The sequence below is a fragment of the Conger conger genome, chromosome 5, assembly GCF_963514075.1.
Source record: "Conger conger chromosome 5, fConCon1.1, whole genome shotgun sequence".
Classification (NCBI taxonomy): domain Eukaryota; kingdom Metazoa; phylum Chordata; class Actinopteri; order Anguilliformes; family Congridae; genus Conger; species Conger conger.
In genome coordinates, this window is record NC_083764.1 from 65,672,327 (window position 1) to 65,680,434 (window position 8,108).

Below are 8,108 nucleotides of genomic sequence, written 5' to 3' on the forward strand. Positions count from 1 at the left end.
CATCCAGAACTTTATGAGGTCTGGTAGTTTGCCAAGAGCAGGTGCGGGGTGAAGTGAGGACACGTAGTTGGCAGAATGCCCTGAACTTTGTACAGAGTTGGCAGAGCATAAGGACCGTTGGCAATTTGCCACAATGACGTTGTGGGAGGAGCGTTGGGAGGAGTTACGATAAGAAAAGTGTGGGTGATTTGCCTGAATGAGGTTTGAGGAGGAGTTGTAGGTGGAGTAACTGTGTATAAAATGGGTGTACAAATGCCAGTCGGGGGTCAGTTCTGGAGAGCTGATCCGGCTTTATGCACGTGTGCTAATAAAGTCTGATTTTCCTGAAGATCTTGCTGCCTGGTGTCGTCTTTTCCCTCGCGAAGATGTTTTTCGACAAATTGAAGATTTGGACTCTGTCATTTCCTAGACACGACACTTACTGCTGTAACTGCAGGTAAACTTAATACATCTCTTTAAATGTTTTTGTTTCTCTTATCTTTAGAGGTTCCTTAATTCCTGAAGAATATGCAGTGAGATCATATCCTGAGATTCCCAGTGTAACTGAAGCGTCTCTGTGTGTGAGAAACTTGTACTTTGCTCTTCCTGGTAGACACGCTTGGTTATCAGAGACACTTCCTGCAGGGGGCAGCATTGTGCCACTGAGATTTGAGTGGCTGATCTGCCTGTAGATTTACACCAGTATCACGGAATAATAACACATTATTTGTTGAGAATAACTTCCCCATCACTGCAAGGGAGGGAAGGTTCATTAATGTTAGAAAGCCATCGTAGGGCAACATTTACTTCCTCATTAAGGTTGATCCTCTGGGAATTACATTGATTTTTAAATCATAAGAAACTTTCTAAGCAAAAGCTATGACGGATAACTAGTTATTACGAGAAGGAGAAAATGTAGATTTAGGCCTAAAACGAATAACAGAACTTATATAAAGTACAGAATGATGTGTAGTTCCCGAAGGTAAATTATAAGGGTTCTGATTGTACGAAACCCTTAGATGTAAACCTCTATAAAATATAAAATAAAGGTTTAGGCCTACATCTTAGTCTAGCCATTCAGACTAAGAGATAAAAAGGAGATAACAGAAATAAATTAAGCTTTTGCAAAGCTCAAACAGTTGCACAGCAGCAATGGTGTTGTTAGTAAATTGCTCCACCTGAACCTGACTCCACGTTTGCTTTGTAGTTTGAGGTACGTGCGCAGGGCGGTAAAATCCTACTCACTTCCTTTGCGATCACTGAATTCACCCGATTCAACTAAAGAACTTACGGTCTTCAGTCCAGATGTAGAGGAGCTGAATCCGGCGTTTCCACTCTGAGCCTCAGGTGGCTAACCCGATATTTTCCTACATTTACCCTGACATTTTGGCCTCTTTGAGCTACAGTAAAACTGAATTAAATATATTTGTGAAAATATTATCACTACAACACGTTGTCATTAAAGACACTTGTATTATGTCAGGTAAAATCTCAGGACCGTACGGCGGTGTTCCAGTGGATGTGTCGCACGATCTGATGTGACCGGCGACACCACAGAGCAACACGTGATTGGCTGCAGTGTCGCCAGGGGCGACCGCGTCTCGCGGCTCTCTGGCTCCCTCTGCAGGTCAGTAGGATGTTCACAGCCAGGTTGTTGGACCGTATTCAACTCCAGAAGCAGCAGCACCGTGACGTTTCGCTTTGTACCTGCAGAGGGCGCTCAAATTCAAACGGAGCGTTTCTTACACGAGGGAAATCCACAGCAACAGGCGCTACTACAATTCCATGGCTCAAACGAAATAAACGAAAATGTTTACACAGCACTCATTCCGGTTGGAGATTCACAGCTAACGGACATGGTGGCCATTCCGTTTGAGAATTACAGAAAGACAAACCTGCCCTTTGAAAGAAGGACAACACTTTGGATAAAGGCGCTATATAAATGGCAACCATTTACAAGAAATATATACAGTGCATCCGGAAAGTATTTTTTTATGTTACAGCCTTATTCCAAAATGGAATAAATTCTTTTTTTTCCTCAACATTCTACACACAACACCCCATAATGGCTCCGTCAGGTTGGACATCAGGTTGGATGGGGAGTGTCGGTGCACAGCCATTTTCAGATCTCTCCAGAGTTGTTCAATCGGATTCAAGTCTGGGCTCTGGCTGGGCCACTCAAGGACATTCACAGAGTTGTCCTGAAGCCACTCCTTTGATATCTTGGCTGTGTGCTTAGGGTCGTTGTCCTGCTGAAAGATGAACCGTCGCCCCAGTCTGATTGGTGGATTGCTGCAGAGATGGTTGTCCTTCTGGAAGGTTCTCCTCTCTCCACAGAGGAACGCTGGAGCTCTGACAGAGTGACCATCAGGTTCTTGGTCACCTCCCTGACTAAGGCCCTTCTCCCCCAATTGCTCAGTTTAGACAGGCGGCCAGCTCTAGGAAGAGTCCTGGTGGTTCCGAACTTCTTCCATTTACGGATGATGGAGGCCACTGTGCTCATTGGGACCTTCAAAGCAGCAGAAATTTTTCTGTACCCTTCCCCAGATTTGTGCCTCGAGACAATCCTGTCTCGGAGGTCTACAGACAATTCCTTTGACTTCATGCTTGGTTTGTGCTCTGACATGCACTGCCAACTGTGAGACCTTATATAGACAGGTGTGTGCCTTTCCAAATCATGTCCAATCAACTGAATTTACCACAGGTGGACTCCAATTAAGCTGTAGAAACATCTCAAGGTTGATCAGTGGAAACAGGATGCACCTGAGCTCAATTTTGAGCTTCATGGCAAAGGCTGTGAATACTTATGTACATGTGATTTCTTCGTTTTTTATTTTTAATAAATTTGCAAAAATTTCTAAAAAACTTCTTTCATGTTGTCATTATGGGGTGTTGTGTGTAGAATGTTGAGGGAAAAAAAAGAATTTATTCCATTTTGGAATAAGGCTGTAACATAACAAAATGTGGGAAAAGTGAAGCGCTGTGAATACTTCCCGGATGCACTGTATATGTATAATTTATACTCATTGATAAATACTGTATGTACACCAATGCTAGTCATCCAGGTCCTCTGAATTGAGTCACAATTTCCCATCTGTATCACACCTTATATCCTCTCTTGCCGTACACACGGGCAAAAGCCTCTTTGAATGCCTGATCCATCCCAAGCCTTCACTGCGTTCAGCAGGGACCTCTCATCATGCGGACGGTGGTCATATGAGGACAATAGTCTCTGTAGTTTCTCTGGGACGAGCCTTCCATGGAGGTCACCCAGAAATGAGACGAGGTGCTCAGTGTTGCATGGGCCAGTCAGCGCTATGTGGAACAGCAGCCCAGCGGAGGACATTGCTGCACACATTGTTACAGGATGCTGGCTCCCCTCTGACCAGGACCATCCACTGTAGCTCTTTGTCCAATGATAAGGTGAGATGTACAGACATCCTACCTGGACATATGGGCACCTCCGCTCTTTCACACACTCTGAGCTCCTCTCAAAGGGGACGGTATGCAGCCGCTTCATCATGACCTCATGTTTTCTCAGGAATGGCTGTCAAACTCACATTCTGGACATTTCCCAATGTTGTCTGCTACGACTCTGGGGTGGTGGTATAATGTTTTGATATATTTGTTGTGGTAACCCAGACAGAAACAGAGAGACAGAGACAGAGAGAGAGATTACACATTTTGAAAACTTATTAACAAATATCACCAAACACTCAATTTGGAGCAGAACAAAATCAAAGAAACTAAAAATCCTAGAATCAACTATCAAAAACAGAACGCACTTGACTACCAAATCTCAATTAAGGAATTAGAAGACCAAATTAAAAAACTTAAACCAAGAAAAGCTTGTGGCCATGGCAGCATCAGGACAGAGATGCTTAAACACAGCACAGAGGATATGTGGTCACTGTATGACAGGTGAGGTTACTGTATGACCAGGTAACCCTCTTATGCCAAGACATAGAGGACAGCTTCCAGGCAGGAGAGAAGGCTGGTGCCGTCTTTCTGGACCTCACAGCTGCCTACGACACGGTCTGGCCACGTGGGCTACACATGAAGCTTCTGGAAACCATCCCAGATAAGCACACGGTGAGCTTTATAATGGAGACGCTGAGCAACCGCAGCTTCCGGCTACTGACCAGCAACGGCCAGAGCAGCAGGGTGAGAAGCTCAAGAACGGTGTCTCACAGGGTTCGGTGCTGGTACCTATGCTGTTTAACATCTACATCTATGACCTACCCCTAACAACATCAAGGAAGTATGGTTATGCAGATGACCTGGCCATCCTAACCAGCAAACCATCCTGGCAGGCAGTGGAGGAGGGCCTCTCGGAGGACATGAGCATCCTGTCTTCGTACCTGAAGGACTGGCGCCTCAAGCTCAGTGTGGACAAGACCGTGTCTACAATGTTCCACCTCAACAACAGGGAAGCAACCCGCGAAATTAACGTCATGGTTGACAGCGCCCGGCTACAGTCCCAAGCCTCCTCTACGTACCTCGGCGTGAAGCTCGACAGAACACTGTCATTCAAACAACACCTGGACAGTGCCAAGGCAAAGACCACCGTCCGCACTGCACTTATACGCCGCTTAGCCGGTACCACGTGGGGAGCCACACAGAAGACACTGCGCATCTCCACCGAGGCCCTGGTCTTCACGGCTGCCGAGTACTGCGCCCCAGTCTGGTGCCGCAGCTCCCACGTGAAGAAGCTGGACACTGCCCTCAACGACGCCTTACGGACTGTCTCTGGATGCCTACGAGCCACTCCAACTCACCGACTACCTGTCCTAGCTGGTATCGCCCCAGCAGAGGTCAGACGGGAAGGAGCCATGCTGGCCCTTGCTCGGAAGGCACAGATGAGTGAATCCCACCTCCTCCACAAGACCATCACGGAGAGACCGCAGCGCAAGCGCCTCAAGTCCCGGCGTCCCTTTGCGATACAGGCCCAGGAACTGCTCAGTACAACACCAGCTGACATCAGCAAGGCGTCCTGGGTCAAGGCAAGGTGGAGGGAACAGTGGAAAGCAGCAGAACCATCTAGGCTTCACAACTACATCGAGGATCCCACAGATGTCCCTGGTCAGCACCTGCCCCGTAAGCAGTGGACAACCCTCAACCGCCTGAGGACAGGCGTGGGACGCTTCGGTGAAGTAATGCAACGGTGGGGCCTCACGGACAGTGCCCACTGTGAATGTGGAGACCCCCTACAGACTGTGGAACACATTATGACCAGCTGCCCGAAACACCGCCCACCACATGGCGACCTAGGCCTGATGAACCTGGATGACGAGACGCTGGACTGGCTTGCTGCAACGGAGCTGAGGATCTGATGACATACGCAAGAAGAAGAAGGTGAGGTTGAAACGGAGGTGCACTTCCTTCTAAAATGTGAAAAACACAATAATATTAGAGAAAAATCTTTTTATAAATTTAAAAAAACTTATCCCCAACTTTGTCCATCTGGAAGAGAGCAACCAACTGCCGATAGTCTGGGGGGAGGGACCAACTGCACATATTGCAGTAAAATATGTGTCTGAATGTCACATACTCAGAGACTCAAAGCCAGCGCGGTCCAAGAAGTATATATATATATATATATATATATATATCACTTCTACTGGTTGCATACCCGTAGAGTGATTGAACATTCGTCTTAAGTAACTTAAATAGCTGTGGAATTTATCAGTAGATTAGCTTTGATTTGGTATTGCTTGTGAGCAATTGTAGGCCATTTAAATAGGCGTGTCAGAGCGACGCTAGCGTATATTAGACTGGCGAAAGTTGTCCTTAGTCAGTAAGTGCATCATTTGTAGGGGAAAATTCACAGAACGAAAGATCTCCCTCCTAAAAGCATGATAACCAATCACAAGTCAAAATCAGACTCCGCCTTAGTGAGCAGGCTGGTTCCTCCAAAACTCTCGACGATGTGTGCTAAAAGTTTATCAATATATCTGCATTAAAGTATGATATGTACCCTGTATAGTTTCAAACTGATTAACTGCTAAATTGTGCTCGGATTACACGGTGAGCCCAGCCAGCTGGCAGGGGGGGGCCCCGTCTTGAACTGTGTAGACCAAACTGTCAAGGACACGGGCAGAGCAAGATATGACTGTACAGCTGATTTCTCCGGGACTCTCAATGTTTTATGCCAGGAGTGTATCTATTTGACCTAGAACATTAATTATAGCTGAGCTTATGAAAACGCAAGAAACCACAGTGAAAACTGTCGAAATGAGAGCAAAGAATGCTACTTACATTTACTCCCTTAGAAGAGAATAATTAATCAAATGTTTAGTATGTCTGTAGATTAGAAAAGTATATTAGAAGTGAATATTAATGAAATGTTTAGTTTGTCTGTATATTTTCAATGATTACTGCTGCTTAGTTCGTCTTATAAAAGCGAAAGATACAGAGTGACGTGTATGGATGACGTGTTAGAGGGAGGGCATCCAGAACTTTCTGAGGTCTGGTAGTTTGCCAAGAGCAGGTGCGGGGTGAAGTGAGGACACGTAGTTGGCAGAATGCCCTGAACTTTGTACAGAGTTGGCAGAGCATAAGGACCGTTGGCAATTTGCCACAATGACGTTGTGGGAGGAGCGTTGGGAGGAGTTACGATAAGAAGAGTGTGGGTGATTTGCCAGAATGAGGTTTGAGGAGGAGTTGTAGGTGGAGTAACTGTGTATAAAATGGGTGTACAAATGCCAGTCGGGGTTCAGTTCTGGAGAGCTGATCCGGCTTTATGCACGTGTGCTAATAAAGTCTGATTTTCCTGAAGATCTTGCTGCCTGGTGTCGTCTTTTCCCTCGCGAAGATGTTTTTCGACAAATTGAAGATTTGGACTCTGTCGTTTCCTAGACACGACATTTGGGGGCTCGTCCGGGATACGAAAGAGATAGAAGCTCCCGGCGACTGGAGACCAGGGCGGAGAGTACTTTTTGATAGGCTGCAGCTGCAGCTTATCAGGGAATGAAAGTATTCAAGGACTCTGATCTCCTCTCCCGGACGCCGGAGGCAAGATTCTCTCGTATAACTAACCCGGCAACTAAATTAAGGGGGAAAATGTAGCAAAATTTTCAGGAAACGTGCGCGTGGCGAACTGTGAGTAAACGGTGTGGGAATTTATTAATTGTGTTGGAAAATGTTTTTTTAGCAGAACTTGTATTAAGTCTAAAAAGTATATTGATACTGCGGACTGAAGTTATATTGTTGCTGCTAACGGTTTTAAGTTGTTATGTGATAAGAGGTGCCAGAGACTTGGAAGGAAAGAAACCCAAGAAGGGGATCCTGCAAGATATATCTAGGTAGTTACCTCAAGATGTGATGTAAGAGAAAAATTGCTGATAAGAGAAAATACTGTTACGCTGTGCTGATGCTTCGAAGCCTTGTGCGAATATAATGTTGTATTGAGGCAACAAAGGTAAAAATAACGCTGTGCTGAGGCTTAGAATGCTTGTGCGTGTGCGGATATAACGTTGTATTGAGACAACAGAGGTAAAAATCGTTATTTATGTATGTGTAAGATAAGAAACGCAAAGGGTGAATAAAAGTATTAATGGGAGAAAATACAGGCTCTGGCGGAAAAATAAAGATAAAATATATAATAATATAGATAATAATAGGGAAAATAAAGGTTAAAGACATAATAATATAGATAATAATAGGCGGAAAAAATATATAAATAAATAGATAATAATATAAAAGTATTATGGGAAGTATATGAAAATGAAAAAGGGAAAGAAAACGGCGATTGAGATAATAGCGGGGGTGTATCTTAAATGTATACAGGAGATAGAAACTATCACTGATAAGTGGAAACAAAAAAAGAACTAAGAAAATGGTGGCAAAATGGCCGTTTGATAAGAAAAATATGCGGAGGAGAAGGAGAGCGTAATGGCGGCGGGTAGAAACTGAAGCGAAGAGGCGACTCCACCTCCATATGACGTGTGGCCTTGGGAAGGAGGAGTGTGGAGAAGGGGGGTCAAAACAGGTGCAGAGGGACTTAGCTGGGTGATACAGAACTATAATTTTTTTTTAATAAAGCAAGAACAACACAGAAACCCATACGGTTTCGCGATAAGGAGGAACTCCCCAAAATAGTAGGGCCATTATTAATTAGGGCTGCTGTA